This window comes from Carica papaya, chromosome 8 (genome assembly GCF_054855325.1).
Source record: "Carica papaya isolate Zhongbai chromosome 8, ASM5485532v1, whole genome shotgun sequence".
Taxonomy (NCBI): domain Eukaryota; kingdom Viridiplantae; phylum Streptophyta; class Magnoliopsida; order Brassicales; family Caricaceae; genus Carica; species Carica papaya.
Window position 1 is genome coordinate 17287032 of NC_142316.1, and position 20266 is coordinate 17307297.

Below are 20266 nucleotides of genomic sequence, written 5' to 3' on the forward strand. Positions count from 1 at the left end.
TTTCCTTGTGCGTGCACTCTGCATCTCTCATTCTCGTTCTAATATCGATTAAAATGCCCCTGTTTCCTTGTGCGTGGTATGATTGCACCTGTTTAGTTTCGCGCTGCAAATACATATACTCCTTTTCTTTTCTTCCCCCTCCCGTCATTTGTTTCCTTGTTTGTGCGCGCTAAACCTCCCGTTCTCGTTCAATTATCAAGTAAAATGCTACAGCGCCGTGACTCACGTTTGCGAATAAACCTGAGGACCATAATTCAAGTCGCGCGTAACGTCGAAAGAATCATCTGCAAAAAAATGGGTGCAACACGAGAACTTCACAAGAAAATGGGTGAAATATAAGGACTTCGCAGGAGGTAACCCATGCTATTACTACTCTCGCCCAAGCACCCTTACCTACGGAGTTCTGATAGAATCCGTTGCATTAGTGCTGGTATTATCGCACCTGTTTCATTCTGCGCTGCAAATACATACACTTTTTCTCCTTCCCTCCCCCTCCCATCAATTGTTTCCTTGTGCGTTCACACTACACCTCTCGTTCTCGTTCAAATATCGATTAAAATGCCCCTGCTTCTTGACTCAGATTTGCGTATAAACCAGCGGACCCTAGTTCCAGTCGCGCGTAACGTCGAACGACCCGTCTGAAAAAAAATTGGTGCGACACAAAGACTTCCCAAGAGGTCACCCATCCGAGTACTACTCTCGCCCAAGAACACTTAACTGCGGAGTTCTGATGGGATCCGGTGCATTAGTGCTGGTATGATCGCACCCGTTTAATTCCGTGCTGCAAATACATAAACTCCTTCTCCTTTCTTCCCCCTCCCGTCATTTGTTTCCTTGTGCGTGCACTCTGTATCTCTCTTTCTCATTCTAATATCAAGTAATATGCCCCTGCACCGTGACTCACCTTTGCAAATGAACCAGCGATTTATAATTCCATTCGCGCGTAACGTCGAACAACCCATCCGAAAAAAAATTGGTGCAACATGAGGGCTTCCCAGGTCGTCACCCATCCGAGTACTACTCTCGCCCAAGCACACTTAACTGCGGAGTTCTAATGGGATCCGGGGCTTTAGTGCTGCTATGATTGCACCTCTTTAATTTCGCGCTGCAAATACATACACTCCTCCTTTCTTCCCCCTCCCGTCATTTGTTTCCTTGTGCGTTCACACTGCACCTCTCATTCTCGTTCTAATATCGATTAAAATGCCCCTGATTCTTGACTCACATTTGCGTATAAACCAGCGGACCATAGTTCCAGTCGCGCGTAACGTCGAACGACCCATCTGAAAAAAAATTGTTGCGATACGAGGACTTCCCAAGAGGTCATCCATCCGAGTACTACTCTCGCCCAAGCACGCTTAACTGCATAGTTCTGAAGGGATCCAGTGCATTAGTGCTGGTATGATGCCACTTGTTTAATTTTGCGCTTCAAATACATACACTCCTTCTCTTTTCTTCCTCCTCCCGTCATTTGTTTCCTTGTGCGTGCACACTGCACCTCCCGTACTCGTTCTAATATCAAGTAAAATGCCACGGCGCCGTGACTCACATTTGCGAATAAACCTGCGGACCATAAATCAAGTCGCGCGTAACGTCGAAAGAATCATCTGTAAAAAGATGGGTGCAACACGAGGACCTCCCAAAAAAATGGGTGAAATATAAGGACTTCGCAGGATGTCACCCATCCGAGTACTTTTCTCACCCAAGCACCCTTAACTGTGGAGTTCTAATAGAATCCGTTGCATTAGTGCTGGTATGATCCCTCATGTTTCATTCTGCACTGTAAATACATACACTCTTTCTACTCCCATCCCCCCTCCCTTCATTTGTTTCCTTGTGCGTGCACTCTGCATCTCTCTTTCTCGTTCTAATATCAAGTAATATGCTCCGGCACCGTGACTCACCTTTGCAAATGAACCAGCGGTTTATAATTCCATTCGCGCGTAACGTCGAACAACCCATCCAAAAAAAAATAGGTGCAACACGAGGGCTTCCCAGGTGGTCACCCATCCGAGTACTATTCTCGCCAAGCACACTTAACTGCGGAGTTCTGATGGGATCCGAGGCTTTAGTGCTGCTATGATCGCACCTCTTTAATTTCGCGCTGCAAATACATACACTCCTCCTTTCTTCCCCCTCCCGTCATTTGTTTCCTTGTGCGTTCACACTTCACCTCTCATTCTCGTTCTAATATCAATTAAAATGCCCCTGCTTCTTGACTCACATTTGCGTATAAACCAGCGGACCCTAGTTCCAGACGCGCGTAACGTCGAACGACCAGTCTAAAAAAAAATTGTTGCGACACGAGGACTTCCCAAGAGGTCAACCATCCGAGTACTAATCTCACCCAAGAACACTTAACTGCGGAGTTCTGATGGGATCCGGGGCTTTAGTGCTGGTATGATCGCACCTGTTTAGTTTCGCGCTGTAAATATATACATTCCTTCTCTTTTCTTCCCCCTCCCGTCATTTGTTTCCTTGTGCGTGCGCGCTGCACCTCCCGTTCTCGTTCTAATATCAAGTAAAATGCTACAGCGCCGTGACTCACATTTGCGAATAAACCTGAGGACCATAATTCAAGTCGCGCGTAACGTCGAAAGAATCATCTGCAAAAAAATGGGTGTAACATGAGGACTTCACAAGAAATTGGGTGAAATATAAGGACTTCCCAAGAGGTCACCCTTCCGAGTAATACTCTCGCCCAAGCACACCTAACTGCGGAGTTCTGATAAGATCCGGGGCTTTAGTGCTGGTACGCGAACCTGTTTAATTTCGCGCTGCAAATACATACACTCCTTCTCCTCTCTTCCCCCTCCGTCATTTGTTTCCTTGTGCGTTCACATTTCATCTCTCCTTCTCGTTCTAATATCGATTAAAACGCCCCTGCTTCTTGACTCACATTTGCGTATAAACCAGCGAACCCTAGTTCCAGACGCGCGTAACGTCGAACGACCATTCTGAAAAAAAATTGGTGCGACACGAGAACTTCCCAGGAGGTCACCCATCCGACTACTAATATCACCCAAGCACACTTAACTGCGGAGTTCTGATGGGATCCAGTACATTAGTGCTGGTATGATCGCACCTATTAAATTTCGCGCTGCAAATTCATAAACTCATTCCCCTTTCTTCCCCCTCTCGTCATTTGTTTCCTTGTGCGTGCGCACTGCAGCTCCCGTTCTCGTTCTAATATCAAGTAAAATGCTACAGCGCCGCGACTCACATTTGCAAATAAACCTGAGGACCATAATTCAAGTCGCGCATAACGTCAAAAGAATCATCTGCAAAAAAATGGGTGCAACACGAGGACTTCACAAGAAAATGGGTGAAATATAAGGACTTCGCAGGAGGTAACCCATGCTAGACTACTCTCGCCCAAGCACCCTTACCTACGGAGTTCTGATAGAATCCGTTGCATTAGTGCTGGTATGATCGAACCTGTTTCATTTCGTGCTGAAAATACATACACTCCTTCTCCTTCCCTCCCCCTCCCTTCAATTGTTTCCTTGTACGTTCACACTGCACCTCTCCTTCCTGTTCTAATATCGATTAAAATGCCCCTGCGTCTTGACTCACATTTGCGTATAAACCAACAGACCCTAATTCCAGTCGCGCGTAACGTCGAACGACCCGTCTGAAAAAAAATTAGTGCGACACGAGGACTTCCTAAGAGGTCACCCATCCGAGTACTACTCTCGCCCAAGCACACTTAACTGCAGAGTTCTGATGGGATCCGGTGCATTAGTGCTGGTATGATCGCACCCGTTTAATTCCGCGCTGCAAATACATAAACTCCTTCTCCTTTCTTCCCCCTCCCGTCATTTGTTTCCTTGTGCGTACGCCCTGCACCTCCTGTGATCGTTCTAATATCAAGTAAAATTCTACGGTGCCGTGACTCACATTTGCGAATAAACCTGAGGACTATAATTCAAGTCGAGCGTATCGTCGAAAGAATCATCTGCAAAAAAATGGGTGCAACACGAGGACTTCACAAGAAAATGGGTGAAATATAAGGGCTTCGCAGGAGGTAACCCATGCTAGTACTACTCTCGCCCAAGCACCCTTACCTACGGAGTTCTGATAGAATCCGTTGCATTAGTGCCGGTATGATCGCACCTGTTTCATTTCGTGCTGAAAATACATACACTCCTTCTCCTTCCCTCCCCCTCCCATCAATTGTTTCCTTGTACGTTCACACTGCACCTCTCCTTCCTGTTCTAATATCGATTAAAATGCCCCTGCTTCTTGACTCACATTTGCGTATAAACCAACAGACCCTAATTCCAGTCGCGCGTAACGTCGAACGACCCGTCTGAAAAAAAATTAGTGCGACACGAGGACTTCCTAAGAGGTCACCCATCCGAGTACTACTCTCGCCCAAGCACACTTAACTGCAGAGTTCTGATGGGATCCGGTGCATTAGTGCTGGTATGATCGCACCCGTTTAATTTCGCGCTGCAAATACATAAACTCCTTCTCCTTTCTTCCCCCTCCCGTCATTTGTTTCCTTGTGCGTGCTCCCTGCACCTCCTGTGATCGTTCTAATATCAAGAAAAATTCTACGGTGTCGTGACTCACATTTGCGAATAAACCTGAGGACTATAATTCAAGTCGAGCGTATCGTCGAAAGAATCATCTGCAAAAAAATGGGTGCAACACGAGGACTTCACAAGAAAATGGGTGAAATATAAGGACTTCGCAGGAGGTAACCCAGGCTAGTACTACTCTCGCCCAAGCACCCTTACCCACGGAGTTCTGATAGAATCCGTTGCATTAGTGCTGGTATGATCGCACCTGTTTCATTTCGTGCTGAAAATACATACACTCCTTCTCCTTCCCTCCCCCTCCCATCAATTGTTTCCTTGTACGTTCACACTGCACCTCTCCTTCCTGTTCTAATATTGATTAAAATGCCCCTGCTTCTTGACTCACATTTGCGTATAAACCAACAGACCCTAATTCCAGTCGCGCGTAACGTCGAACGACCCGTCTGAAAAAAAATTAGTGCGACACGAGGACTTCCTAAGAGGTCACCCATCCGAGTACAACTCTCGCCCAAGCACACTTAACTGCAGAGTTCTGATGGGATCCGGTGCATTAGTGCTGGTATGATCGCCCCCGTTTAATTCCGTGCTGCAAATACATAAACTCCTTCTCCTTTCTTCCCCCTCCCGTCATTTGTTTCCTTGTGCGTGCGCCCTGCACCTCTGTGATCGTTCTAATATCAAGTAAAATTCTACGGTGCCGTGACTCATATTTGCGAATAAACCTGAGGACTATAATTCAAGTCGAGCGTATCGTCGAAAGAATCATCTACAAAAAAATGGGTGCAACACGAGGACTTCACAAGAAAATGGGTGAAATATAAGGACTTCGCAGGAGGTAACCCAGGCTAGTACTACTCTCGCCCAAGCACCCTTACCTACGGAGTTCTGATAGAATCCGTTGCATTAGTGCTGGTATGATCGCACCTGTTTCATTTTGTGCTGAAAGTACATACACTCATTCTCCTTCCCTCCCCCTCCCATCAATTGTTTCCTTGTGCGTTCACACTGCACCTCTCTTTCTCGTTCTAATATCGATTAAAATGGGTGCAACACGAGGACTTCACAAGAAAATGGGTGAAATATAAGGACTTCCCAGGTGGTCACCCATCCGAGTAATACCATCGCCCAAGCACACTTAACTGCGGAGTTCTGCTGGGATCCAGAGCTTTAGTGCTGGTATGATCGCACCTGTTTAATTTCGCGCTGCAAATACATACACTCCTTCTCCTTTCTTCCCCCTCCTGTCATTTGTTTCCTTGTGCGTTCACACTTCACCTCTCATTCTCGTTCTAATATCGATTAAAATGCCCCTGCTTCTTGACTCACATTTGCGTATAAACCAGCGGACCCAAGTTCCAGTCCTGCGTAACGTCGAACGACCCGTTTGAAAAAAAATTGGCGCAACACGAGGACCTCCCAAGAAAATGGGTGAAATATAAGGACTTCGCAGGAGGGCACCCATCCGAGTACTTTTCTCGCCCAAGCACCCTTAACTGCGGAGTTCTGATAGAATCCGTTGCATTAGTGCTGGTTTGATCCCTCATGTTTCATTCTACACAGCAAATACATACACTCTTTCTCCTCCCATCCACCCTCCCGTCATTTGTTTCCTTGTGCGTGCACTCTGCATCTCTCTTTCTCGTTCTAATATCAAGTTATATGCTCCGGCACCGTGACTCACCTTTGCAAATGAACCAGCGGTTTATAATTCCATTCGCGCGTAATGTCGAACAACCCATCCAAAAAAAAATAGGGGCAACACGAGGGCTTCCCAGGTGGTCACCCATCTGAGTACTACTCTCGCCCAAGCACACTTAACTGCGGAGTTCTGATGGGATCCGGGGCTTTAGTGCTGCTATGATCGCACCACTTTAATTTCGCGCTGCAAATACATACACTCCTCCTTTCTTCCCCCTCCCGTCATTTGTTTCCTTGTGCGTTCACACTTCTCCTCTCATTCTCGTTCTAATATCGATTAAAATGCCCCTGCTTCTTGACTCACATTTGCGTATAAACCAGCGGACCCTAGTTCCAGACGCGGGTAACGTTGAACGACCAGTCTGAAAAAAAATTTGTGCGACATGAGGACTTCCCAAGAGGTCAACCATCCGAGAACTAATCTCACCCAAGCACACTTAACTGCGGAGTTCTGATGGGATCCGGGGCTTTAGTGCTGGTATGATCGCACCTGTTTAGTTTCGCGCTGCAAATACATACACTACTTCTCTTTTCTTCCCCCTCCCGTCATTTGTTTCCTTGTGCGTGCGCGCTGCACCTCCCGTTCTAGTTCTAATATCAAGTAAAATGCTACAGCGCCGTGACTCACATTTGCGAATAAACCTGAGGACCATAATTCAAGTCGCACGTAACGTCGAAAGAATCATCTGCAAAAAAATGGGTGCAACACGAGGACTTCACAAGAAAATGGGTGAAATATAAGGACTTCGCAGGAGGTAACCCAGGCTATTACTACTCTCGCCCAAGCACCCTTACCTACGGAGTTCTGATAGAATCCGTTGCATTAGTGCTGGTATGATCGCACCTGTTTCATTCTGCGCTGCAAATACATACACTTTTTCTCCTTCCCTCCCCCTCCCATCAATTGTTTCCTTGTGCGTTCACACTGCACCTCTCCTTCTCGTTCTAATATCGATTAAAATGCCCCTGCTTCTTGACTCACATTTGCGTATAAACCAGCGGACCCTAGTTCCAGTCGCGCGTAACGTCGAACGACCCGTCTGAAAAAAAATTGGTGCGACACGAGGACTTCCCAGGAGGTCACCCATCCGAGTACTAATCTCGCCCAAGAACACTTCACTGCGGAGTTCTGATGGGATCCGGTACATTAGTGCTGGTATGATCGCACCTGTTTAATTTTGCGCTGCAAATACATAAACTCATTCCCCTTTCTTCCCCCTCCCATCATTTGTTTCCTTGTGCGTGCGCACTGCACTTTCCGTTCTCGTTCTAATATCAAGTAAAATGCTACAGTGCCGTGACTCATATTTGCGAATAAACCTGAGGACCATAATTCAAGTCGCGCGTAATGTCGAAAGAATCATCTGCAAAAAAATGGGTGCAACACGAGGACTTCACAAGAAAATGGGTGAAATATAAGGACTTCGCAGGAGGTAACCCATGCTAGTACTACTCTCGCCCAAGCACCCTTACCTACGGAGTTCTGATAGAATCCGTTGCATTTGTGCTGGTATGATCGCACCTGTTTCATTTCGCGCTGCAAATACATACACTCCTTCTCCTTTCTTCCCCCTCCCGTCATTTGTTTCCTTGTGCGTGCGCACTGCACCTCTCGTTCTCGTTCAAATATCGATTAAAATGCCCTTGCTTCTTGACTCACAATTGCGTAGAAACCAGCAGACCCCAGTTCCAGTTGAGCGTAACGTCGAACGACCCGTCTGAAAAAAAATTGGTGCGACACGAGGACTTCCCAGGAGGTCACCCATCCGAGAACTACTCTCGTCCAAGCACACTTAACTGCGGAGTTCTGATGGGATCCGGTGCATTAGTGATGGTATGATCGCACCCGTTTAATTCCGCACTGCACCTACCGTGCTCGTTCTAATATCAAGTAAAATGCTACGGTGCTGTGACTCACATTTGCGAATAAATATGAGAACCATAATTAAAGTCCCGCGTATCGTCGAAAGAATCATCTGCAAAAAAATTGGTGAAATATAAGGACTTCGCAGGAGGTCACCCATCCTAATGCTACTCTCGCCCAAGCACCCTTAACTTACGGAGTTCTGATAGAATCCGTTGTATTGGTGCTGGTATGATTGCTCATGTTTCATTCTGCGCTGCAAATACAAACACTTTTTCTCCCTCCATCCCCCCTCCCGTCATTTGTTTCCTTGTGCGTGCACTCTGCATCTCTCCTTCTCGTTCTAATATCGATTAAAATGCCTCTGCTTCTTGACTCACATTTGCGTAAAAACCAGTGGACCCTAGTTCCAGTCGCGCGTAACGTCGAACGACCCGTCTAAAAAAAAAATTAGTGCGACACGAGGACTTCCCAGGAGGTCACTTATCCGAGTACTACTCTCACCCAAGCACACTTAACTGCGGAGTTCTGATGGGATCCGGTGCATTAGTGCTAGTATGATCGCACCTGTTTAATGTTGCGCTGCAAATACATAAATTCCTTCTCCTTTCTTCCCCCTCCCGTCATTTGTTTTCTTGTGCGTGCGCACTGCACCTCCCGTGCTCGTTCTAATATCAAGTAAAATGCTACGGTGCCGTGACTCACATTGGCGAATAAACTTGAGGACCATAATTCAAGTCGCGCGTAACGTCGAAAGAATCATCTGCAAAAAAATGGGTGCAACACGAGGACTTCCTAAGAAAATAGGTGAAATATAAGGACTTCGCATGAGGTCACCCATCCTAGTGCTACTCTCGCCCAAGCACCCTTAACTTGCGGAGTTCTGATAGAATCCATTTCATTGGTGCTGGTATGATCGCTCATGTTTCATTCTGCGCTGCAAATACATACACTCTTTCTCCCTCCATCCCCTCTCCCGTCATTTGTTTCCTTGTGCGTGCACTCTGCATCTCTCCTTCTTGTTCTAATATCAAGTAAAATTCCCTGGCATCGTGACTCACCTTTGCGAATGAACCAGCGGTTTATAATTGCATTCGCGCGTAACGTCGAACGATCCATCCGAAAAAAAATGGGTGCAACACGAGGACTTCCCAGGCGGTCACCAATTCGAGTACTACTCTCGCCCAAGCACACTTAACTGCTAAGTTCTGATGGGATACGGTGCATTAGTGCTGGTATGATGGCACCTATTTAATTTCGCGCTGCAAATACGTACACTCCTTCTCCTTTTTTCCCCTTCCCGTCATTTGTTTCCTTGTGTGTGTGCACTGCACCTCTCGTTCTCGTATAAATATCAAGTAAAATGCCACGGCGCAGTGACTCACATTTTCGAATAAATCTGCGGACTATAATTAAAGTCGTGCGTAACGTCGAATGGCACATCTGAAAAAAAAAATGGGTGCAACACGAGAACTTCCCAGGAGGTAAGCCATCCTTGTACTACTTTCGCCAAAGCACACTTAACTGCGGAGTTCTGATCGGATCCGGTATATTTGTGCTGGTGTGATAGCACCTGTTTAATTTCGTGCTGAAAATACATACACTCCTTCTCCTTCCCTCCCCCCTCCCATCATTTGTTTCCTTGTGCGTTCACACTGCACCTCTTTTTCTCGTTCTAATATCGATTAATATGCCCCTGCTTCTTGACTCACATTTGCTATAAACAAGTGGACCATAGTTCCAGTTGCGCGTAAAGTCGAACGACCCGTCTGAAAAAAAATTTGTGCGACACGAGAACTTCCCAAGAGGTCACCCATCCCTCTCACCCAAGCACACTTAACTGCAGAGTTATGATGGGATCCGTTGCATTAGTGCTGGTATGATCGCAACCGTTTAATTTTGCGTTGCAAATACATAAACTCCTTCTCCTTTCTTCCCCCTCCCGTCATTTGTTTCCTTGTGCGTGCGCACTGTACCTCCCGTGCTCATTTTAATATCAAGTAAAATGTTACGACGCCGTGACTCACATTTGCGAATAAACCTGAGGACCAAAATTCAAGTCGCGCGTAACGTCGAAAGAATCATCTGCAAAAAAATGGGTGCAACACGAGAACTTCCCAAGTGGTCACCCATCCGAGTACTACTCTCGCCCAAGCACACTTAACTGCGGAGTTATGATTGGATCGGTTGCATTTGTGCTGGTGTGACGGCACCTGTTTAATTTTGTGCTGAAAATACATACACTCCTTCTTCCCTCCCCCCCTCCCATCATTTGTTTCCTTGTGCATTCACACTGCACCTCTCCTTTTCGTTCTAATATCGATTAAAATACCACAGATTCTTGACTCACATTTGCGTATAAACCAGCGGATTATAGTTCAAGTCGCGCGTAACGTCGAACGACCCGTCTGAAAAAAATTGGTGCGACACGAGGACTTCCCAAGAGGTCACCCATCCGAGTACAACTCTCGCCCAAACACACTTAACTGCGGAGTTCTGATGGGATCCGGTGCATTAGTGCTGGTGTGACCGCACCCGTTTAATTCCGCGTTGCAAATACATAAACTCCTTCTCCTTTCTTCCCCCACCCGTCATTTGTTTCCTTGTGCGAGCGCACTGCACCTCTCGTTCTCGTTCAAATATAAAGTAAAATACCATGGCGCCGTGACTCACATTTGCGAATAAATCTGCGGACCATAATTAAAGTCGCGCGTAACGTCGAATGGCACATCTGAAAAAAAGAAAATGGGTGCAACACGAGAACTTTCCAGGAGGTAACCCATCATTGTACTACTTTCACCAAAGCACACTTAACTGCGGAGTTCTGATGGGATCCGGTGCATTTGTGCTGGTGTGACCGCACCTGTTTAATTTCGTGCTGAAAATACATACACTCCTTCTTCCCTCCCCCCCTCCCATCATTTGTTTCCTTGTGCGTTCACACTGCACCTCTCCTTCTCGTTCTAATATCAATTAAAATGTCCCTGATTCTTGACTCACATTTGCGTATAAACCAGCGGACCATAGTTCCAGTCGCGCGTGACGTTGAACGACCCGTCTGAAAAAAAATTGGTGCGACACGAGGACTTCCCAGGTGGTCACCAATCCGAGTACTACTCTCGCCCAAGCACAATTAACTGCAGAGTTCTGATGGGATCCAGTGCATTAGTGCTGGTATGATGCCACTTGTTTAATTTTGCGCTTCAAATACCTACACTCCTTTTCTTTTCTTCCTCATCCTGTCATTTGTTTCCTTGTGCGTGCGCACTGCACCTCCCGTACTCGTTCTAATATCAAGTAAAATGCCACGGCGCCGTGACTCACATTTGCGAATAAACCTGCGGACCATAAATCAATTCGCGCATAACGTCAAAAGAATCATCTGCAAAAAGACGGGCGCAACACGAGGACCTCCCAAGAAAATGGGTGAAATATAAGGACTTCGCAGGAGGTCACCCATCCGAGTACTTTTTTCACCCAAGCACCCTTAACTGCGGAGTTCTGATAGAATCCGTTGCATTAGTACTGGTATGATCCCTCATGTTTCATTCTGCACTGCAAATACATACACTCTTTCTCCTTCCATCCCCCCTCCCGTCATTTGTTTCCTTGTGCGTGCACTCTGCATCTCTCTTTCTCGTTCTAATATCAAGTAATATGCCCCGGCACCGTGACTCACCTTTGCAAATGAACCAACAGTTTATAATTCCATTCGCGCGTAACGTCGAATAACCCATTCGAAAAAAAATAGGTGCAACACGAGGGCTTCTCAAGTGGTCACCCATCCGAGTACTACTCTCGCCCAAGCACACTTAACTGCGGAGTTCTGATGGGATCCGGAGCTTTAGTGCTGGTGTGATCGCACCTGTTTAATTTCGCGCTGCAAATACATACACTCCTTCTCCTTTCTTCCCCCTCCCGTCATTTGTTTCCTTGTGCGTTCACACTTCACCTCTTATTCTCGTTCTAATATCGATTAAAATGCCCCTGCTTCTTGACTCACCTTTGCGTATAAACCACCGGACCCTAGTTCCAGACGCGCGTAACGCCGAACGACCCGTCTGAAAAAAAATTTGTGCGACACAAGGACTTCCCAGGAGGTCACCCATCCGAGTACTAATCTCACCCAAGCACACTTAACTGCAGAGTTCTGATTGGATTCGGGGCTTTAGTGCTGGTATGATCGCACCTGTTTAGTTTCGCGCTACAAATACATACACTCCTTCTCCTTTCTTCCCCCTCTCGTCATTTGTTTCCTTGTGCGTTCACACTTCACCTCTCCTTCTCGTTCTAATATCGATTAAAATGCCCCTGCTTCTTGACTCACATTTGCGTATAAACCAGCGGACCCTAGTTCCAGTCGCGCGTAACTTCGAATGACCCGTCTGAAAAAAAAATTGGTGCGACACGAGGACTTCCCAGGAGGTCACCCATCCGAGTACTACTCTCGCCCAAGCACACTTAACTGCGGAGTTCTGATGGGATCCGGTGCATTAGTGCTGGTTTGATCGCACCCTTTTAATTCCACGCTGCAAATACATAAACTCTTTCTCCTTTCTTCCCCCTCCCGTCATTTGTTTCCTTGTGCGTGCGCACTGCACCTCCCGTGCTCGTTCTAATATCAAGTAAAATGCTACGGTGCCGTGACTCACATTTGCGAATAAAGCTGAGGACCATAATTCAAGTTGCGCGTATCGTCGAAAGAATCATCTGCAAAAAAATAGGTGCAACACGAGGACTTCCTAAGAAAATGGGTGAAATATAAGGACTTCACAGGAGGTCACCCATCCTAGAGCTACTCTCGCCGAAGCACCCTTAACTTGCGGAGTTCTGATAGAATCCGTTGCATTGGTGCTGGTATGATTGCTCATGTTTCATTCTGCGCTGCAAATACATACACTTTTTCTCCCTCCATCCCCCCTCCCGTCATTTGTTTCCTTGTGCGTGCACTCTGCATCTCTCCTTCTCGTTCTACTATCGATTAAAATGCCCCTGCTTCTTGACTCACATTTGCGTATAAACCAGTGGACCCTAGTTCCAGTCGCGCGTAACCTCGAACGACCCGTCTGAAAAAAAAAATTAGTGTGACACAAGGACTTCCCAGGAGGTCACCCATCCGAGTACTACTCTCACCCAAGCACACTCAACTGCAGAGTTCTGATGGGATCCAGTGCAGTAGTGCTGGTATGATGCCACTTGTTAAAATTTTGCACTTCAAATATATACACTCATTCTCTTTTTTTCCTCATCCCGTCATTTGTTTCCTTGTACGTGCGCACTGCACCTTCTGTACTCGTTCTAATATCAAGTAAAATGCCACGGCGCCGTGACTCACATTTGCGAATAAATCTGCGGACCATAAATCAAGTCGCGCGTAACGTCGAAAGAATCATCTACAATAAGATGGGTGCAACACAAGGACCTCCCAAGAAAATGGGTGAAATTATAAGGACTTCGCAGGAGGTCACCCATCCGAGTACTTTTCTCGCCCAAGCACCCTTAACTGCGGTGTTCTGATAGAATCCGTTGCATTAGTACTGGTATGATCCCTCATGTTTCATTCTGCACTGCAAATACATACACTCTTTCTCCTCCCATCCCCCCTCCCGTCATTTGTTTCCTTGTGCGTGCACTCTGCATCTCTCTTTCTCGTTCTAATATCAAGTAATATGCCCTGGCAACGTGACTCACCTTTGCAAATGAACCAGCGGTTTATAATTCCCTTCGCGCGTAACGTCGAACAACCCATCCGAAAAAAAATAGGTGCAACACGAGGGCTTCCCAGGTGGTCACCGATCCGAGTACTACTCTCGCCCAAGCACACTTAACTGCGGAGTTCTGATGGGATCCGGGGCTGTAGTGCTGGTATGATCGCACCTGTTTAATTTCGCGCTGCAGATACATACACTCCTTCTCCTTTCTTCCCCCTCCCATCATTTGTTTCCTTGTGCGTGCGCACTGCACCTCTCGTTCTCGTTCAAATATCAAGTAAAATGCCACGGCGCCGTGACTCACATTTGCGAATAAATCTGCGGACCATAATTAAAGTCGCGCGTAACGTCGAACGGCACATCTGAAAAAAAGAAAATGGGTGCGACACGAGAACTTCCCAGGAGGTAACCCATCATTGTACTACATTCGCCAAAGCACACTTAACTGCGGAGTTCTGATGGGATCCGGTGCATTTGTGCTGGTGTGACCGCACCTGTTTAATTTCGTGCTGAAAATACATGCACTCCTTCTTCCCTCCCCCCCTCCCATCATTTGTTTCCTTGTGCGTTCGCACTGCACCTCTCCTTCTCGTTCTAATATCGATTAAAATGCCCCTGATTCTTGACTAACATTTGCGTATAAACGAGCGGACCATAGTTCCAATCGCGCGTAACGTCGAACGACCCATCTGAAAAAAAATTGTTGCGATACGAGGACTTCCCAAGAGGTCATCCATCCGAGTACTACTCTCGCCCAAGCACACTTAACTGCAGGGTTCTGATGGGATCCAATGCATTAGCGCTGGTATGATGCCACTTGTTTAATTTTGCACTTCAAATAGATACACTCCTTCTCTTTTCTTCCTCCTCCCGTCATTTGTTTCCTTGTGCGTGCGCACTGCACCTCCCGTACTCGTTCAAATATCAAGTAAAATGCCACGGCGCCGTGACTCACATTTGCGAATAAACCTGCGGACCATAAATCAAGTCGCGCGTAACGTCGAAAGAATCATCTGTAAAAAGATGGGTGCAACACGAGGACCTCCCAAGAAAATGGGTGAAATTATAAGGACTTCGCAGGAGGTCACCCATCCGAGTACTTTTCTCGCCCAAGCACCCTAAACTGCGGTGTTCTGATAGAATCCGTTGCATTAGTGCTGGTATGATCCCTCATGTTTCATTCTGCACTGCAAATACATACACTCTTTCTCCTCCCATCCCCCCTCCCGTCATTTGTTTCCTTGTGCGTGCACTCTGCATCTCTCTTTCTCGTTCTAATATCAAGTAATATGCCCTGGCACCGTGACTCACCTTTGCAAATGAACCAGCGGTTTATAATTCCCTTCGCGCGTAACGTCGAACAACCCATCCGAAAAAAAATAGGTGCAACACGAGGGCTTCCCAGGTGGTCACCATTCCGAGTACTACTCTCGCCCAAGCACACTTAACTGCGGAGTTCTGATGGGATCCGGGGCTGTAGTGCTGGTATGATCGCACCTGTTTATTTTCGCGCTGCAGATACATACACTCCTTCTCCTTTCTTCCCCCTCCCATCATTTGTTTCCTTGTGCGTGCGCACTGTACCTCTCGTTCTCGTTCAAATATCAAGTAAAATACCACGGCGCCGTGACTCACATTTGAGAATAAATCTGCGGACCATAATTAAAGTCGCGCGTAACGTCGAACGACACATCTGAAAAAAAGAAAATGGGTGCAACACGAGAACTTCCCAGGAGGTAACCCATCATTGTACTACTTTCGCCAAAGCACACTTAACTGCGGAGTTCTGATGGGATGCGGTGCATTTGTGCTGGTGTGACCGCACCTGTTTAATTTCGTGCTGAAAATACATACACTACTTCTTCCCTCCCCCCTCCCATCATTTGTTTCCTTGTGCATTCACACTACACCTCTCCTTCTCGTTCGAATATCGATTAAAATGCCCGTGATTCTTGACTCACATTTGCTATAAACCAGCGGACCATAGTTCCAGTCGCGCGTAACGTCGAACGACCAATCTGAAAAAAAATTGTTGCGATACGAGGACTTCCCAGGAGGTCACCCATCCGAGTACTACTCTCGCCCAAGCACACTTAACTGCAGAGTTCTGATGGGATCCAGTGCATTAGTGCTGGCATGATGCCACTTGTTTAATTTTGCACTTTAAATACATACACTCCTTCTCTATTCTTCCTCCTTCCGTCATTTGTTTCCTTGTGCGTGCGCACTGCACCTCCCGTACTCGTTCTAATATCAAGTAAAATGCCACGGCGCTGTGACTCACATTTGCGAATAAACCTGCGGACCATAAATCAAATCGCGCGTAAAGTCGAAAGAATCATCTGCAAAAAGATGGGAGCAACACGAGGACCTCCCAAGAAAATGGGTGAAATATAAGGACTTCGCAGGAGGTCACCCATCCGAGTACTTTTCTCGCCCAAGCACCCTTAACTGCGGAGGTCTGATAGAATCCATTGCATTAGTGCTGGTATGATCCCTCATGTTTCATTCTGCACTGCAAATACATACACTCTTTCTCCTCCCATCCCCCCTCCCGTCATTTGTTTCCTTGTGCGTGCACTCTGCATTTCTCTTTCTCGTTCTAATATCAAGTAATATACCCCGGCACCGTGACTCATCTTTGCAAATGAACCAGCGGTTTATAATTCTATTCGCGCGTAACGTCTAACAACCCATCCGAAAAAAAATAGGTGCAACACGAGGGCTTCCCAAGTGGTCACCCATTCGAGTACTATGCTCGCCCAAGCACACTTAACAGCAGAGTTCTGATGGGATCCGGAGCTTTAGTGCTGGTATGATCGCACCTGTTTACTTTCGCGCTGCAAATACATACACTCCTTCTCCTTTCTTCCCCCTCCTGTCATTTGTTTCCTTGTGCGTTCACACTTCACCTCTCATTCTCGTTCTAATATCGATTAAAATGCCCCTGCATCTTGACTCACATTTGCGTATAAACCAGCGGACCCTAGTTCCAGACGCGCGTAAAGTCGAACGACCCGTCTGAAAAAAAATTGGTACGACACGAGGACTTCCCAGAAGGTCACCCATCCGAGTACTAATCTCGCCCAAGCACACTTCACTGCGGAGTTCTGATTGGATCCGGTGCATTAGTGCTGGTATGATTGCACCCGTTTAATTTTGCGCTGCAAATACATAAACTCATTCCCCTTTCTTCCCCCTCCCGTCATTTGTTTCCTTGTGCGTGCGCACTGTACCTCCCGTTCTCGTTCTAATATCAAGTAAAATGCTACAACGCCGTGACTCACATTTGCGAATAAACCTGAGGACCATAATTCAAGTCGCGCGTAACATCGAAAGAATCATCTGCAAAAAAATGGGTGCAACACGAGGACTTCCTAAGAAAATGGGTGAAATATAAGGACTTCGCAGGAGGTAACCCATGCTAGTACTACTCTCGCTCAAGCACCCTTACCTACGGAGTTCTGATAGAATCCGATGCATTAGTGCTGGTATGACCGCACCTGTTTAATTTCCCGCTGAAAATACATACACTCCTTCTTCCCACCCCCCCTCCCATTATTTGTTTCCTTGTGCGTTCACACTGCACCTCTCCTTTTCCTTCTAATATCGATTAAAATACCCCTGATTCTTGACCCACATTTGCGTATAAACCAGCGGACCATAGTTCCAGTCGCGCGTAATGTCGAACGACCCGTCTGAAAAAAAAATTGGTGCAACACAAGGATTTCCCAAGAGGTCACCCATCCGAGTACTACTCTCGCCCAAGCACACTTAACTGCGGAGTTCTGATGGGATCCAGTGCAATAATGCTGGTATGATCGCACCCGTTTAATTTCGCGCTGCAAATACATAAACTCCTTCTCCTTTCTTCCCCCTCCCGTCAATTGTTTCCTTGTGCGTGGGCACTGCACCTCCCGTGCTCGTTCTAATATCAAGTAAAATACTACGGTGCTGTGACTCACATTTGCGAATAGACCTGAGGCCTATAATTCAAGTCGCGCGTAACGTCGAAAGAATCATCTGCAAAAAAATGGTTGTAACACGAGGACTTCACAAGAAAATGGGTGAAATATAAGGACTTCGCAGGAGGTAACCCATGCTAGTACTACTCTCGCCCAAGCATCCTTAACATGCGGAGTTTTGATAGAATCCGTTGCATTGGTACTGGTATGATTGCTCATGTTTCATTCTGCGCTTTAAAATACATACACTTTTTCTCCCTCCATCCCTCCTCCCGTTATTTGTTTCCTTGTGCGTGCACTCTGCATCTCTCCTTCTCGTTCTAATATCGATTAAAATGCCCCTGCTTCTTGACTCACATTTGCGTATAAATCAGTGGACCCTAGTTCCAGTCGCGCGTAACGTCGAACGACCCGTCTGAAAAAAAAAATTAGTGCGACACGAGGACTTCTCAGGAGGTCACCCATACGAGTACTACTCCCGCCCAAGCACACTTAACTGCGGAGTTCTGATTGGATCCGGTGCATTAGTGATGGTATGATCGCACCTAATTTTTCACGCCGGAAATACATAAAATCCTTCTCCTTTCTTCCCCCTCCCCTCATTTGTTTCCTTGTGCGTGCGCACTGCACCTCTCGTTCTCGTTCAAATATTAAGTAAAATGCCACGGCGCCGTGACTCACATTTGCGAATAAATCTGCGGACCATAATTAAAGTCGCGCGTAACGTCGAACGGCACATCTGAAGAAAAGAAAATGGGTGCAACACGAGAACTTCACCAGAAAATGGGTGAAATATAAGGACTTCGCAGGAGGTAACCCATGCTAGTACTACTCTCGCCCAAACACCCTTACCTACGGTGTTCTGATAGAATCCGTTCCATTAGTGCTGGTATGATCGCACCTGTTTCATTTCGTGCTGAAAATACATACACTCCTTCTCCTTCCCTCCCCCTCCCATTAATTGTTTCCTTGTGCGTTCACACTGCACCTCTCCTTCTCGTTCTAATATGGATTAAAATGCCCCTGCTTCTTGACTCACATTTGCCTATAAACCAGCGGACCCTAGTTCCAGTCGCGCGTAACGTCGAACGACCCGTCTGAAAAAAAAATTAATGAGAGACAAGTACTTCCCTGGAGGTCTCCCATCTGAGTACTACTCTCGCCCAAGCACACTTAACTGCGGAGTTCTGATGGGATCCGGTGCATTAGTGCTGGTATGATCGCACCCGTTTAATTCCGCGCTGCAAATACATAAACTCCTTCTCCTTTCTTCCCCCTCCCGTCATTTGTTTCCTTGTGCGGGTGCACTGCACCTCCCGTGCTCGTTCTAATATCAAGTAAAATGCTACGATGCCGTGACTCACATTTGCGAATAAACCTGAAGACCATAATTCAAGTCGCGCGTATCGTCGAAAGAATCATCTGCAAAAAAAATGGGTGCAACACGAGGACTTCCTAAGAAAATGGGTGAAATATAAGGACTTCGCAGGAGGTCACCCATCCTAGTGCTTCTTTCGCCCAAGCACCGTTAACCTGCGGAGTTCTGATAGAATCCGTTGCATTGGTGCTGGTATGATTGCTCATGTTTCATTCTGCGCTGCAAATACATACACATTTTCTCCCTCCATCCCCCCTCCCGTCATTTGTTTCCATGTGTGTGCACAATGCACCTCTCATTCTCGTTCTAATATCGATTAAAATGCCCCTGCTTCTTGACTCACATTTGTGTATAAACCAGCGGTCCCTAGTTCCAGTCGCGCGCAACGTCGAACGACCCTTCTGAAAAAAAATTGTTGCGACACGAAGACTTCCGAGGAGGTCACCCATCCGAGTACTACTCTCGCCCAAGCACACTTAACTGCGGAGTTCTGATGGTATCCGGTTCATTAGTGGTGGTATGATCGCACCTGTTTAATTTCGCGCTGCAAATACATAAACTCCTTCCCCTTTCTTCCCCCTCCCGTCATTTGTTTCCTTGTGCGTGCGCACTGCACCTCCCGTTCTCGTTCTAATATCAAGTAAAATGCCACGGCGCCGTGACTCACATTTGTGAATAAACCTGAGGACCATAATTCAAGTCGCGCGTAACGTCGAAATAATCATCTGCAAAAAAAATGGGTGCAACACGAGAACTTCACAAGAAAATGGGTGAAATATAAGGACTTCGCAGGAGGTAACCCATGCTTGTACTACTCTCGCCCAAGCACCCTTACCTACGGAGTTCTGATAGAATCCGTTGCATTAGTGCTGGTATGATCGCACCTGTTTCATTTCGTGCTGAAAATACATACACTCCTTCTCCTTCCCTCCCCCTCCCATCAATTGTTTCCTTGTGCGTTCACACTGCACCTCTCTTTCTCGTTTTAATATCGATTAAAATGGGTGCAAGACGAGGACTCCACAAGAAAATGGGTGAAATATAAGGACTTCGCAGGAGGTAGCCCATGCTAGTACTACTCTCGCCCAAGCACCCTTACCTAC

The 20266-nt window shown here is 46.7% G+C and overlaps 4 non-coding genes and 32 pseudogenes across 4 annotated transcripts; all 36 read right to left on the bottom strand.

The window, feature by feature from the left end:
- Positions 1 to 649: 649 nt before the first annotated feature.
- On the bottom strand, positions 650 to 768 carry LOC148245293 (5S ribosomal RNA; annotated as a pseudogene).
- A 205-nt stretch (positions 769 to 973) lies between these two features.
- On the bottom strand, positions 974 to 1092 carry LOC148245294 (5S ribosomal RNA; annotated as a pseudogene).
- A 202-nt stretch (positions 1093 to 1294) lies between these two features.
- LOC148245295 (5S ribosomal RNA) lies at positions 1295 to 1412 on the bottom strand (annotated as a pseudogene).
- Positions 1413 to 1973: 561 nt separating this feature from the next.
- On the bottom strand, positions 1974 to 2091 carry LOC148245296 (5S ribosomal RNA; annotated as a pseudogene).
- Positions 2092 to 2293: 202 nt separating this feature from the next.
- On the bottom strand, positions 2294 to 2412 carry LOC148245297 (5S ribosomal RNA; annotated as a pseudogene).
- A 556-nt stretch (positions 2413 to 2968) lies between these two features.
- Positions 2969 to 3087, bottom strand: LOC148245298 (5S ribosomal RNA; annotated as a pseudogene).
- Positions 3088 to 3645: 558 nt separating this feature from the next.
- On the bottom strand, positions 3646 to 3764 carry LOC148245299 (5S ribosomal RNA). Its single transcript, XR_015815561.1, has one exon. It is a non-coding gene; the product is annotated as a 5S ribosomal RNA (ribosomal RNA).
- A 559-nt stretch (positions 3765 to 4323) lies between these two features.
- On the bottom strand, positions 4324 to 4442 carry LOC148245300 (5S ribosomal RNA). The gene has a single exon (XR_015815562.1). It is a non-coding gene; the product is annotated as a 5S ribosomal RNA (ribosomal RNA).
- A 559-nt stretch (positions 4443 to 5001) lies between these two features.
- On the bottom strand, positions 5002 to 5120 carry LOC148245301 (5S ribosomal RNA; annotated as a pseudogene).
- A 498-nt stretch (positions 5121 to 5618) lies between these two features.
- Positions 5619 to 5737, bottom strand: LOC148245302 (5S ribosomal RNA; annotated as a pseudogene).
- A 560-nt stretch (positions 5738 to 6297) lies between these two features.
- Positions 6298 to 6416, bottom strand: LOC148245303 (5S ribosomal RNA; annotated as a pseudogene).
- A 202-nt stretch (positions 6417 to 6618) lies between these two features.
- Positions 6619 to 6737, bottom strand: LOC148245304 (5S ribosomal RNA; annotated as a pseudogene).
- A 559-nt stretch (positions 6738 to 7296) lies between these two features.
- LOC148245305 (5S ribosomal RNA) lies at positions 7297 to 7415 on the bottom strand (annotated as a pseudogene).
- A 559-nt stretch (positions 7416 to 7974) lies between these two features.
- LOC148245306 (5S ribosomal RNA) lies at positions 7975 to 8093 on the bottom strand (annotated as a pseudogene).
- Positions 8094 to 8559: 466 nt separating this feature from the next.
- On the bottom strand, positions 8560 to 8678 carry LOC148245307 (5S ribosomal RNA; annotated as a pseudogene).
- A 561-nt stretch (positions 8679 to 9239) lies between these two features.
- Positions 9240 to 9358, bottom strand: LOC148245308 (5S ribosomal RNA; annotated as a pseudogene).
- Positions 9359 to 9565: 207 nt separating this feature from the next.
- LOC148245309 (5S ribosomal RNA) lies at positions 9566 to 9684 on the bottom strand (annotated as a pseudogene).
- A 521-nt stretch (positions 9685 to 10205) lies between these two features.
- Positions 10206 to 10324, bottom strand: LOC148245310 (5S ribosomal RNA; annotated as a pseudogene).
- A 203-nt stretch (positions 10325 to 10527) lies between these two features.
- Positions 10528 to 10646, bottom strand: LOC148245311 (5S ribosomal RNA; annotated as a pseudogene).
- A 209-nt stretch (positions 10647 to 10855) lies between these two features.
- Positions 10856 to 10974, bottom strand: LOC148245312 (5S ribosomal RNA; annotated as a pseudogene).
- Positions 10975 to 11178: 204 nt separating this feature from the next.
- LOC148245313 (5S ribosomal RNA) lies at positions 11179 to 11297 on the bottom strand (annotated as a pseudogene).
- A 560-nt stretch (positions 11298 to 11857) lies between these two features.
- On the bottom strand, positions 11858 to 11976 carry LOC148245314 (5S ribosomal RNA). The gene has a single exon (XR_015814315.1). It is a non-coding gene; the product is annotated as a 5S ribosomal RNA (ribosomal RNA).
- A 205-nt stretch (positions 11977 to 12181) lies between these two features.
- On the bottom strand, positions 12182 to 12300 carry LOC148245315 (5S ribosomal RNA; annotated as a pseudogene).
- A 206-nt stretch (positions 12301 to 12506) lies between these two features.
- LOC148245316 (5S ribosomal RNA) lies at positions 12507 to 12625 on the bottom strand. The gene has a single exon (XR_015814295.1). It is a non-coding gene; the product is annotated as a 5S ribosomal RNA (ribosomal RNA).
- A 565-nt stretch (positions 12626 to 13190) lies between these two features.
- On the bottom strand, positions 13191 to 13307 carry LOC148245317 (5S ribosomal RNA; annotated as a pseudogene).
- A 562-nt stretch (positions 13308 to 13869) lies between these two features.
- On the bottom strand, positions 13870 to 13988 carry LOC148245318 (5S ribosomal RNA; annotated as a pseudogene).
- Positions 13989 to 14197: 209 nt separating this feature from the next.
- On the bottom strand, positions 14198 to 14316 carry LOC148245319 (5S ribosomal RNA; annotated as a pseudogene).
- Positions 14317 to 15200: 884 nt separating this feature from the next.
- On the bottom strand, positions 15201 to 15319 carry LOC148245320 (5S ribosomal RNA; annotated as a pseudogene).
- Positions 15320 to 15528: 209 nt separating this feature from the next.
- LOC148245321 (5S ribosomal RNA) lies at positions 15529 to 15647 on the bottom strand (annotated as a pseudogene).
- A 202-nt stretch (positions 15648 to 15849) lies between these two features.
- On the bottom strand, positions 15850 to 15967 carry LOC148245322 (5S ribosomal RNA; annotated as a pseudogene).
- Positions 15968 to 16528: 561 nt separating this feature from the next.
- LOC148245323 (5S ribosomal RNA) lies at positions 16529 to 16647 on the bottom strand (annotated as a pseudogene).
- A 205-nt stretch (positions 16648 to 16852) lies between these two features.
- Positions 16853 to 16971, bottom strand: LOC148245324 (5S ribosomal RNA; annotated as a pseudogene).
- Positions 16972 to 17530: 559 nt separating this feature from the next.
- Positions 17531 to 17649, bottom strand: LOC148245325 (5S ribosomal RNA; annotated as a pseudogene).
- A 564-nt stretch (positions 17650 to 18213) lies between these two features.
- LOC148245326 (5S ribosomal RNA) lies at positions 18214 to 18332 on the bottom strand (annotated as a pseudogene).
- Positions 18333 to 18894: 562 nt separating this feature from the next.
- Positions 18895 to 19013, bottom strand: LOC148245327 (5S ribosomal RNA; annotated as a pseudogene).
- A 562-nt stretch (positions 19014 to 19575) lies between these two features.
- LOC148245328 (5S ribosomal RNA) lies at positions 19576 to 19694 on the bottom strand (annotated as a pseudogene).
- Positions 19695 to 20266: the final 572 nt, after the last annotated feature.